The sequence below is a fragment of the Garra rufa genome, chromosome 5 (assembly GCF_049309525.1).
Source record: "Garra rufa chromosome 5, GarRuf1.0, whole genome shotgun sequence".
NCBI classification, from domain to species: domain Eukaryota; kingdom Metazoa; phylum Chordata; class Actinopteri; order Cypriniformes; family Cyprinidae; genus Garra; species Garra rufa.
The window spans coordinates 13,425,645-13,437,802 of NC_133365.1; positions in this window are offsets into that span (position 1 = coordinate 13,425,645).

Below are 12,158 nucleotides of genomic sequence, written 5' to 3' on the forward strand. Positions count from 1 at the left end.
TTTACTGGAAGGTTTTCAAACATGCAGAGTGTAATTGAATATAAAATTCCCGCAGAGATGGTGAGAATCACTGTCGTATCAAGATGCAGCGAGAGATTGAGAATCCCGGCAATGCTGACCGGTTTAAATGTCACTCATGTGGCTATGACTTTATTTGTTTATACCCTCTGTTCTCTGGGTATCACTTACCCCCCTCGATTCCACACACAGCTCTACAGCAGTATTCAAATACACCTTTATACAGCCCTGAATGTCAGCACATTAGAAGATTAAAAAAAAAGTTTCCATGGAGTACAATCTCTTTGATCAATTTTTCGTGTTTGAATAGTCTTTGAAGCTAGGTGATTTGTAAGATCTACTGTCTGGCACCAGTTCCAGACAGTGTGGGGTTTGTCTCTTTTTATAATGGTTAGTGCTTTTTTATTTTCGAACATGCCATTATTATTCCTGTGGAGGGGGTTTAGGAGACCTGAATCTTTATACATCAGAGTATTTATAATGAAAACAAAAAATGGTTCTCAAGAGACACAATTAAAAGCCAAAGATATTGTCAACAGATTGTCAAACTTTCCCATGCTGTTCATTTGAAACAAATGTTCCAATATTGTAAACAAGAAATTTGTGTGCATATTAACATTAACATTTAACAGCAGATAATATCTATTACAGGACAAAGAGGTGTGCTTACGAGATACACTAGATAAATAGGATTTACAAGATGTATGTGTGTCTGTGTATAGATTATGTACACCTTGCAGAATCTGCAAAATGTTAATTATTTTACCAAAATAAGAGGGATCATACAAAATGCATGTTATTTTTTATTTAGTACTGAACTGAATAAGATATTTCACATAAAAGACGTTAACATATAATCCACAAGAGAAAATAATAGTTGAATTTATAAAAATGACCCCGTTCAAAAGTTTACATACACTTGATTCTTAATACTGTGTTGTTACCTCAATGATCTACAAGTGTGTTTTTTTTTTGTTATTGTTGTTGTTGTTATTATTTAGTGATAGTTGTTCATGAATCCCTTGTTCGCCCTGAACAATTAAACTGCCTGATGTTCTTCAGAAAATCCTTCAGGTCCTACAAATTCTTTGGTTTTTCTGCATTTTTGTGTATTTGAACCTTTTCCAACAACTGTATGACTGTATGATTTTGAGATCCATCTTTTCACACTGAGGATAACTGAGGAACTCGTATGCAACTAATACAGAAGGTTCAAATGCTCAATGATGCTTTAGAAGGAAAAACAATGCATTAGGAGCCGGGGAGTGAAAACTTTTGAACAGAATGAAGATGTGTACCTATTTCTTATTTTGCCTAAATATAAATTTTTTTTATCACTGCCCTTAATCAGCTATAAGATACTTACATGTTTCCCTAAAGACAAAGCAATTAAAATTTACCCTGATCTTCAAATTCAAAAAGTTTTCCTATCTAAAGCATCAGTGAGCATTTAAACCTTTTGTAATACTTGAGTCCCTCAGTTGTCCTCAGTGTGAAAAAATAAAAACCTAAAAATGCAGTTGTAATATGAGCCCCAAGAATGAGGATCTAAATGCAGCATTTACTTAAAACCAGGAATCCAGTAACAAGAAAGGAAGAGCTACTCACCAACAGCCAGTATGTTGGTATGTTGACAAGACAAAAGAGATACAATGACTAAATGCACAAGACAACCTAAGAAAAACTGATGATAAACTAAAATTAATTTGGATGAATGAATAAAGGCAAAACAAACAAAGACATCACTAAAACAAGGACACTTAACTTTAAAATAAGAGATTTTAAAGAAACAAAACCAAAGATGTCTGAAAACAAAGAAACAATAGCCACCAAACCTGTGACGGCAGCGTGAATTGCAAACTTCTGACAGAAGCATTTGCAAATATATATCACCTTGTAGTTGTATTTCACAAGTTAAATGAAGTCAGGAAGAAAAAGCATGAGGAGAATGAATGTGGATCTAATAATAAATAGGCTACTGTCAGATTTTGTAATTGCTTCTGGTCCTTGAAGTCAGGATTCTGTATCCCCTCTTAATTGGATAGACTTGAAGACCTCCTCAGCAGTTTATCATATCATAACCCATGGACAGCCCAGAATGGCCTGTTTAAAGCCGCTGATTCGACCTGCTGTTGCTGCTAAAGCTTTGTGTGGATGCGTACGGTAAGTCAAGAGGAACAAACTCCATGCTACTGGTCCAAATGGGGAATAAGGATTTGAAAATTATTGATGGGAAAGGTTTTGCAGTTATACATACTAAAATGTGACCCTGGGTTACAAAACCAAGTAGTAGTCTTAAGTAGCATGGGTATATTTGTAGCAATAGCCAAAGAATATATTGTATGGGTCAAAATTATACATTTTTCTTTTATGCCAAAAATCATTAGGATATTAAGTAAAGATCATGTTCCATGAGGCTGCATTAAGAGCCAGGGGTGTAAACTTTTGAACAGAATGAAGATGTGTAGATTTTTCTTATTTTGCCTAAATATCTTTTTTGGTTTACATTTAGTACTGCCCTTCAGAAGCTACAGCTACTTACATGTTTTCCAGAAGACAAAATAAGTTAAATTTACCCTGATCAGCTCTTAATGCAGTATTTTTCATCTGAAGCATCAGTGAGCGTTTGAACCTTCTGTATTAGTTACATACGAATCCCTCAGTTGTCCTAAATGTGAAAAGATGGATCTCATAATCATACAGTCATTGTTGGAAAGGATTCAAATACACAAAAATGCTGAAAAACCAAAGAATTTGGGGGACCTGAATTTATGAACTATATGTAAAAGTATTTTATGTGAAATATCTTATTCAGGTTAGAATTAAATAATAAATAACATGCATTTTGTATGATGCCTCTTATTTTGGTCAAATAATGAACATTTTGTAGATTCTGCAACTTTTGACCTTTAATGTAATGTATTCCTAGGATGGCAAAGCTGCCATTACTCCAGTCTTCAGTGTCACATGATCTTTTAGAAATCATTCTAATATGCTGATTGGTGCTTAAGAAAAGTGTCATTATCATCAGTGTTGAAAACTGCTGTGCTGATTTCTTTTAAAGATACTTTGATCAATAAAACAGCATTTACTTCAAAAAGAAATCTTTTGTAACATACTGTTTTGCATATCAAAAGAGGATATTGAATTAAATGTCATCCTGGTATGGTGCACTGATGGCAAAGCTGATGTTCTAGTAAAAAAAAAAACCTTAGACTATAGATAAAGAAAATTATCAAGAAAGAGAAAAAATCAAAATGAATACATAAAATAATGGCAACCCTTTTAAATCAGCTTATGGTTGTTCCCACTTCAGCAGTGGCCCAAATATAGTGGGCCATATTGAGCAGGGATGGAGTATGGGTTATGTCCTAGATTTTTTTTTCAATCGGGCACCTGTGTTTTCAGTTTCAGCACATTTGTTAAGTGCTGATATAGTCCAACGTTCTTTTGCAGAGTAAATTTTATTCTGAAACCGACTTTATCGTAAAGTCACTAAGAAAATGTCAAGCCTCCCTGTAGAATACCAAAAGAACACTGACCCATTCAGGTCACATATTATTCTTTCACGAGCTACAACATTCCACACACTTCATTATACACATAATTCTCAGTTCGTAGACATTGTCACTAAAGCAAATCACATAAATAAAACATTTTGTGGGTTGTCCTATTTACTGTTTGGATTGGACATCTCACAGAAAGAACTCCTCTGCCTCCTTATTCTTACTTTGTACAGTCTTGCTAACTGCAGTTTCATTTTGCTGAAGTTAAAGGAGAAGTTCACTTCCAGAACAAAATTATTTACTCACCCCCTTGTCATTCAAGATGTTCATGTCTTCTTTCTTCAGTCGTAAAGAAATTGTTTTTTGAGAAAAACATTTTTTAGGATTTCTCTCCATATAATGGACTTCTATGGTGCCCTGAGTTTGAACTTCCAAAATGCAGTTTAAATGCAGCTTCAAAGAGCTCTAAACGATCCCAGCCGAGGAAGAAGGGTCTTATCTAGCGAAACGAAAATTACAATTTATATACTTTTTAACCTCAAATGCTTGTCATGTCTAGCTCTGCGTGAACTCTGTGTATTCCGGTTCATGACAGTTAGGGTATGTCGAAAAACTCCCATTTCATTTCCTCCTACAGCTTCGAAATCACCCTAAATCGCTGTTTTACTTTTTTGTAAAAGGTATTTGATCTTCTTTGCGCACTCACTTTGTAAACACTTGGTAGGTACTTCTGCAGCGATGTAGGACAATTTTGAAGTTGGAGGAGAAAATGAGATGGAAGTTTTTCAACCTACCCTAACTGTCTTGAACTGGAATACACAGAGTACACGCAGAGCTAGACAAGACAAGCATTTGAGGTTAAAAATATATAAAATGTCCATTTTTTTTAAAAAAAAGAACTGATTGTTTTGCTATATAAGACCCTTCTTCCTTGGCTGGAATCGTTTAGAGCCCTTTTAAAGCTGCATTCGGAAGTTCAAACTCATGGGCACCATAGAAGTCCATATGGAGAGATATCCTGAAATGTTCCTCAAAAAACAATTTCTTTATGACTGAAGAAAAACATCTTGGATGACAAGGGGGTAAGTTAATTATCTGTACATTTTTGTTCTGGAAGTGAACTTCTTTAAGCTGCAGGTGGATTTCTGTTGTTAGTACAGTTGCGAGTCCACGAGATTGTGGTGCCCATGTACATCATTATAAAAGTGTTCAGAAGTCAGAGGCAAGATGGTGCTGAGTGATGACTGCATTAATTATCTGTTTGATATTTCCATATTTTATGTAGAATCCAATCTCAAATGTATTTCAACACCTACATGTCATAAAGCTTAGTTTTTTATATAATCCCAGCCTAGAAGTAATTCTGAGCCTTAAAATCAGATTGTATAGACTAAATAGTAGTTAATCACCTTTCATTGTGCAACTATCGAGATTTCCTAAGAGAGTCATTCAATTTCAGTTCAAGTTTTATTTGGGGGAGAGTTCTTTGTCTCAAAGCAATTACTAAATCACACAGACTTGTCTGTCAAACTGTTACTTAGCAATGCGAATTTATAAGTGGTTTCCCTTAAGGATAAACAATCCTTAATAACCATTTATTGTTGTTTGGATGTTTATTGGTGTTTTTCAACTGAAAGAGAAAGTTTTTGTACTATTTCAGTAGGAAATATGCCCAGCAAGAAGCTGATTTTACTGGATGAGAAATATGCTGAAGGATATTGATAAAGTCACCTTGCCCCACACCCCAGCAAAAGAGCGCCATAATTAACTTCATGACACACCATGTAACTGTTGAGCGTGCCTCATAGCTGTATGCAATGAAATCAATATTTCCATCCCAGTCTTCACTGCACTTATTTTCGTACTTCATTGACCTTCCTATTGATTCTTCAACTATTTACCTCCACAAGCAACAAATGTGAATCCACCACAAGAACAAACAGTGCCATCTAAACTAGATTTAACTAAAAAATGTCAACTAGAAAATGGGAATACAATATTGAGAGTGGGCACAAACCTCTGAGACTGCACACTGAAACAATTTGTAATGATTCTTCAAGCGAACAGACTGCTAACAATTAATACGCAATCAGTGTGGATGATGCATTGAATATATATATAACATTGCACAAGCAAGACTACTGCTGTTCCAAATTATTGTGAATTATATATGGCTAAATCACAGCCGTGACAATTTTATTGGCAGTTACTTTCTTTGTATTTGTCAACGGAAATTGTTACAAACAAAGCCAATGCCGAATCAACATCTGAGCATCTCAGAGCAACTCACAAAAGTGCTGTTTTAAATCAATCAGTGTATTTAAAAGAATTTATTTCTCTGCTTGTTAATCAATCTTAATCGATGAAGAGCTCAACACCACTTTCTGAATTTTGAATGGGTGCAGTGTGTCTGAAAATTCATTGGCTAATATTGGCACAAAATGTCCTGGCAGACCTGTGGAGGCATCATGGTGCATGAATGAATCAGTAGCTGCGTTTACATGAACCCTAGTAATCTGATCGTAATAAGACTAGAAGCACAATCAGAATAAAAATGTCACATGTAACCATGTCAATTGGATTGAATTGGCTAGATCTGATTAAAATTTCGATCAGATTGTAAGGGGTGGTTTATTCCTTTTGTAATCCGAACGAGAGGACATGTAAACACTTGATCGGATTGAAAACCGAAACTGGAAAGTACTGGGCAAAAATAGCATAATGACGTGTGACTTGGGGAATGAGCTGTCCTTCCTGATGAATAAAGTGTCAAAAATGAGTTTCGGTCATTCTAAAATTCTGCTTTCACTCAGCGTCTGTCAAGTGAAGCAGCACAACGTCCCACCAGTCCTTGTTTAAGACTCTTATCAACAGAGAACTGATTTTGGGTGGGTGGCTCACTCAAAATTCTTTATTTATTGAATGACTCAGTGTTTTTGAAGAAATCAGATAAGTAAATGGATCAATGACTCATAATAGTTTAATTTCTGAATGAATCAGTATTTTTAAACAAATATGTTTAGTTGAATGAATAAATGACTCACTCATAATTGTTTAATTCCTGAATGAATGAGTGTATTTGGACAATACAGTTGAATAAATGAATCAATGACTCGCTCATAATTGTTTAATTCCTGAATGAATCAATGTATTTTAATGAATAATTTGAGTGAATACATCAGTGTATTTGAACCAATATGTTTAGTTAAATGAATTAATGACTCACTCAAAATTCTTTATTTATTGAATGACTGTGTTTTTGAACAAATCAGAAGAGTAAATGATTCAGTGACTCATTATAGTTTAATTTCTGAATGAATCAGTGTATTTAAACAAATATGTTTAGTTGAATTAATAAATGTCTCACTCATAATTGTTTAATTCCTGAATGAATCAGTGTATTTGAACAATATAGCTGAATAAATGAATCAATGACTCATAATTGTTTAATTCCTTAATGAATCAGTGTATTTTAACAATATAGCTGAATAAATGAATAAATGACTCACTCATAATTGTTTAATTCCTGAATGAATTAGTGTATTTAAACAAATATGTTTAGTTGAATGAATAAATGTCTCACTCATAATTGTTTAATTCCTGAATGAATCAGTGTATTTGAACAATATAGCTAAATAAATGAATCAATGACTCAGTTTTAATTGTTTAATTCCTGAATGAATCAGTGTATTTGAACAATATAGCTGAATAAATGAATCAATGACTTATAATTGTTTAATTCCTGAATAAATCAGTGTATTTGAACAATATAGCTGAATAAATTAATAAATGACTGACTCATGATTGTTTAATTCCTGAATGAATCAGTATATTTGAACAAATATGTTTAGTTGAATGAATAAATGACTCACTCATAATTGTTTAATTCCTGAATGAATCAATGTATTTGAACAATATAGCTGAAAAAATGAATCAATGACTTATAATTGTTTAATTCCTGAATGAATCAGTATATTTGAACAAATATGTTTAGTTGAATGAATAAATGACTCACTCATAATTGTTTAATTCCTGAATGAATCAATGTATTTGAACAATATAGCTGAATAAATGAATAAATGACTGACTCATAATTGTTTAATTCCTTAATGAATCAGTGTATTTGAACAATATAGCTAAATAAATGAATAAATGACTGACTCATAATTGTTTAATTCCTGAATGAATCAGTATATTTGAACAAATATGTTTAGTTGAATGAATAAATGACTCACTCATAATTGTTTAATTCCTGAATGAATCAATGTATTTGAACAATACAGCTGAATAAATGAATCAATGACTTAAAATTGTTTAATTCCTAAATAAATCAATGTATTTGAACAATATAGCTGAATTAATGAATCAATGACTCATAATTGTTTAATTCCTTAATGAATCAGTGTATTTGAACAATATAGCTGAATAAATGAATAAATGACTCACTCATAATTGTTTAATTCTTGAATGAATCAGTGTATTTGAACAATATAGCTAAATAAATGAATCAATGACTCACTTATAATTGTTTAATTCCTGAATGAATCAGTGTATTTGAACAATATAGCTGAATAAATGAATCAATGACTCATAATTGTTTAATTCCTTAATGAATCTGTGTATCTGAACAAATTTTTTTAGTTAAATGAATAAATGACTCACTCATAATTGTTTAATTCCTGAATGAATCAGTGTATTTGAACAATATATCTGAATTAATGAATCAATGACTCATAATTGTTTAATTCCTGAATGAATCAGTGTATTTGAACAATATAGCTAAATAAATGAATCAATGACTCACTTATAATTGTTTAATTCCTGAATGAATCAGTGTATTTGAACAATATAGCTGAATAAATGAATCAATGACTCATAATTGTTTAATTCCTTAATGAATCGGTGTATTTGAACAAATATGTTTAGTTAAATGAATAAATGACTCACTCATAATTGTTTAATTCCTGAATGAATCAATGTATTTGAATAAATAATCTGAGTGAATACATCAGTGTATTTGAACCAATATGTTTAGTTAAATTAATTAATGACTCACTCAAAATTCTTTATTTATTGAAAGACTGTGTTTTTGAACAAATCAGAAGAGTAAATGAATCAGTGACTCATAATAGTTTAATCTCTGAATGAATCAGTATTTTTAAACAAATATGTTTAGTTGAATAAATAAATGACTCACTCATAATTGTTTAATTCCTGGATGAATCAGTGTATTTGAACAATATAGATAAATGTCAAGTGCGCTTGAATCAATGGCTCACTCATAATTGATTTGTTCTTGAATGTAATGATGACCTGCAAAAAGAAACACTGAAAATCCCCAATAGTAATCCCCAATAGTCTGCCTGGATCATGCGAACACAGACAAAAAGAGTGATACAAATAGCGAAAGGTTCAGTGCTGTATAAAGCATATAACAGAGTTTCATATAAGGTTATTTGACTGAAATATTAGATACTTTCTTGCACTTATGAATTATACAATGTAATCTTCTCTTTACAAAATCAAAATCTGAAAGAAAAGCATTTATGTGACCATTTTACTTTCCTTGTTTCATAAAAGATAACAATAAATACATAATCAGCATGAACAAACAAGCAACCCACGTAGGGTTGATACCCAACTGTGATAACTGCCCATTTTTTCTCCATAAATCTTTTTCACATTATCAGAGAGCACAGTAAGACCCGGGTGTTCCTGGAAAGAGGGAGAGCGTATAACACATTTTTCATGCTCTTATTCAGGTAGCTGCACTAAATAAATGATTGTCCAGTTCTTATCTGGCAGCTCAGTCTGTCAACCACACTTGCTGAGGTGGAGCCAAATGATTTGAGCCTCAGAACTTGACGCCATGATATCTTCACAAAAGAACATGGAGGCTGCTTCAGATTCTACCTCTGGAATCACGAGATTAGACTCCAGTCCCACTTCCTGGGCCAGGGGATCTATGTCACCTATTGTGAAGGCCTGCCATTTCGTATAATGTTTAAGTCATTGAAGTTTTACATGAAGTACTATTATTTGAGAGAACACTGCAACATTACTCCAGTAGCACTGATGTGAACCTTTTTTCATTTCAATCAATAACCTGACATGCAAGATGTAATTTTTTATTGTGATACCAGATACATGAACCCATAAATGGATGACAGTAAATATTAAAGATGACATATCTTTCAAATCTGGCTTTTTCCATGTTTAAGTGCTATAATTGGTTCCCCAGTGCATCTACCAACCCAGAAAACATAAAAAAGGACAACCCAGTAACTTTGTTTTGGTAGGACTTTTTTTGCAAGCATGTCAGATTTTGTTCCCCTAATGATGTGGTAAGGGGATCTTATTATAATTTGACCGACCCTTAATCTGCACGTTTCCACCCACTGTGCTGTCATTTTGTTTTTGCAAGCAACAACGGTGTACCAGTTCTAACGCCATGGCAAAATTTTGAGCAAATCATGCTAAATACTCTGCTGTTGGCTGCACAGAAGAGCACAGAACACCATTTAGAGTCCCAGCCTCAGAGGAGACAGGAGAGCAGTGGATTTAGTGATTTATTTACTGTATATTATGCTGCTGCCACACATATCTAATATAAACATGCAATTTCTTTCCCAGCTGTTTACCTTTACGGACATTACCAACTGTTTTTGTGACTTGTGTGTGTGTTTTTAACATAAACTGTGTAATTTACAGTTTAAGCGCAATAAGACACGAAAGAGAACTTAGTTTAGTACTCACATGCCGCGTGACAGCTGCTTTCTGTGCGCATGGTTCGGATGTGTGCACTTAGAAGACCATATATCAGAAGTTTAAACTAATACGGTTTAAGCTTATTTCAGTGAGACAGCCATGATAATCAAAACCAAACAGATTTGGTTTGTTTGTTTTTTGTCACCGTATCAGCCCTATTCTGGAAAAGGGGAGAGCAGCAGCTCATTTGCATTTTCAAAATGATATAATGAATGATCTGTGGGGTATTTTGAGATGAAACTTCACAGACACATTCTGAGGACTCCTGAGACTTATTACATCCTGTAGAAAGGGGCATAATAAGTCTCCTTTAAGAAATCTGTCCGCTAAATGCTATTATTGATCAGAATTCAGCATTCCAAAGCATGTAGTAATTATTTTAAACACCTTCTATTCAGCGTTAGCTCCTGTCACTCAAACTGCAGAGCAGAATGCTACCTATTATCTTCCTCTCACCCTGTTACTGACCCCAGTAGGTAGCATCATGACCTCACCCTACCGGGAAGAATTTTGTGCTGAAATAGCTCTGTTAACACAGTGCATGTCAGACTCTGACAAATGCATTTATCAGCTCTGCAGCAGTGCTCATTTTTCACGGCTTTGCTAATTAGAGCACAAAGGGCATCCATGTCTGCCGCACTGGACACTCAATCAATACAAACTCGCAGTTCACGCCGGCATAAGAATCCTAGAAGAACTGCAAGTGGAAAGGTTATTATGCTCCAGTTTTAGCTCAGCGTGTCAAAACAGCATAGCCCTCCTCAACAGTGCTATAATGGGAAAAAATTAATAATTATAATAATAATAAAAATGCAAAACACTCTTTATGTGTACTATTAAAATGTTGTATCTAGTAATTCTATTATATCCTTCGTTAGTCTCCACATTTTAATATCCCATGAAAGCACTAGAGATATAAAAGGTACTGGACAAATAAACGTATAATTTCCTAATGGTTTGTTTCACAGGTAATATCAATGCATCAAAAGACAAGGGCTTGTTTGGTTTGTGGAACATGACCTTCAACAAAACAGGAATCTGTTGAGCGTTAATTTCGTTCCGGCAGACTGCTTGGCTCATTGATAAGATGCTACAATTTCAGAGGCTTGTGATATGTGATGTTCATTAAGGGCCTTACAGGTCAATTATGTTTTGAGTCACGATCAGGAGGGGGAGAAAAGCTTTTAACGACGCCGGGCCATTAAAAGGAAAGTGATCCATGGCACCCTGTGGCATTTTTTTTTCTCCTCTGCTAGCCACTTCCCATTTCCTCAAATTCCTCTAATGGTTAATCTTTCAAAGCCAAGGAGAGCACAGTTTTCCCTTTGCAATTAAACTCTCAATGTCTTTCCTCACTAAAAATGCTTCGGCAAGGGCTACAATGGGGGAAAGTGCACCTTATAGAGAATGCAAGGCGTCACATTTGCAATGTGTTGATGATGAAAGACTTCTTCGCCTTAAAGGAAATGGAGTCGTATTGGGGTAAACTTGAACTGATGTGTTGCTGATGAAGCATTCCCGCACACAGCCGGCCCAGCGGCTGAGGATTGTAATGCATTAGGTTTGTATAATGGAAAATGTGTTTCAGTCATATCACCAAGAATATTCATGGCTGAATTTCATGCATGTCAACTAAAACAATTTACAACTCCAAATGAGCGTGCCTGAAAATTTTTGCCATTATTTATGACTGCAGCAAACAGAAAAATCATAAATACATTTTTTGACTTTGAAAAAATATAATGCTGAGTGGTTTTGAACTGCAAAACAGTATAGTGAAAGAAAAAATATTTCTTCTATTTAATGTTGTAGTATTATTTATTAGTAGCTTTATTGTATGGTATAATGTAAAGGTATATTAGGACA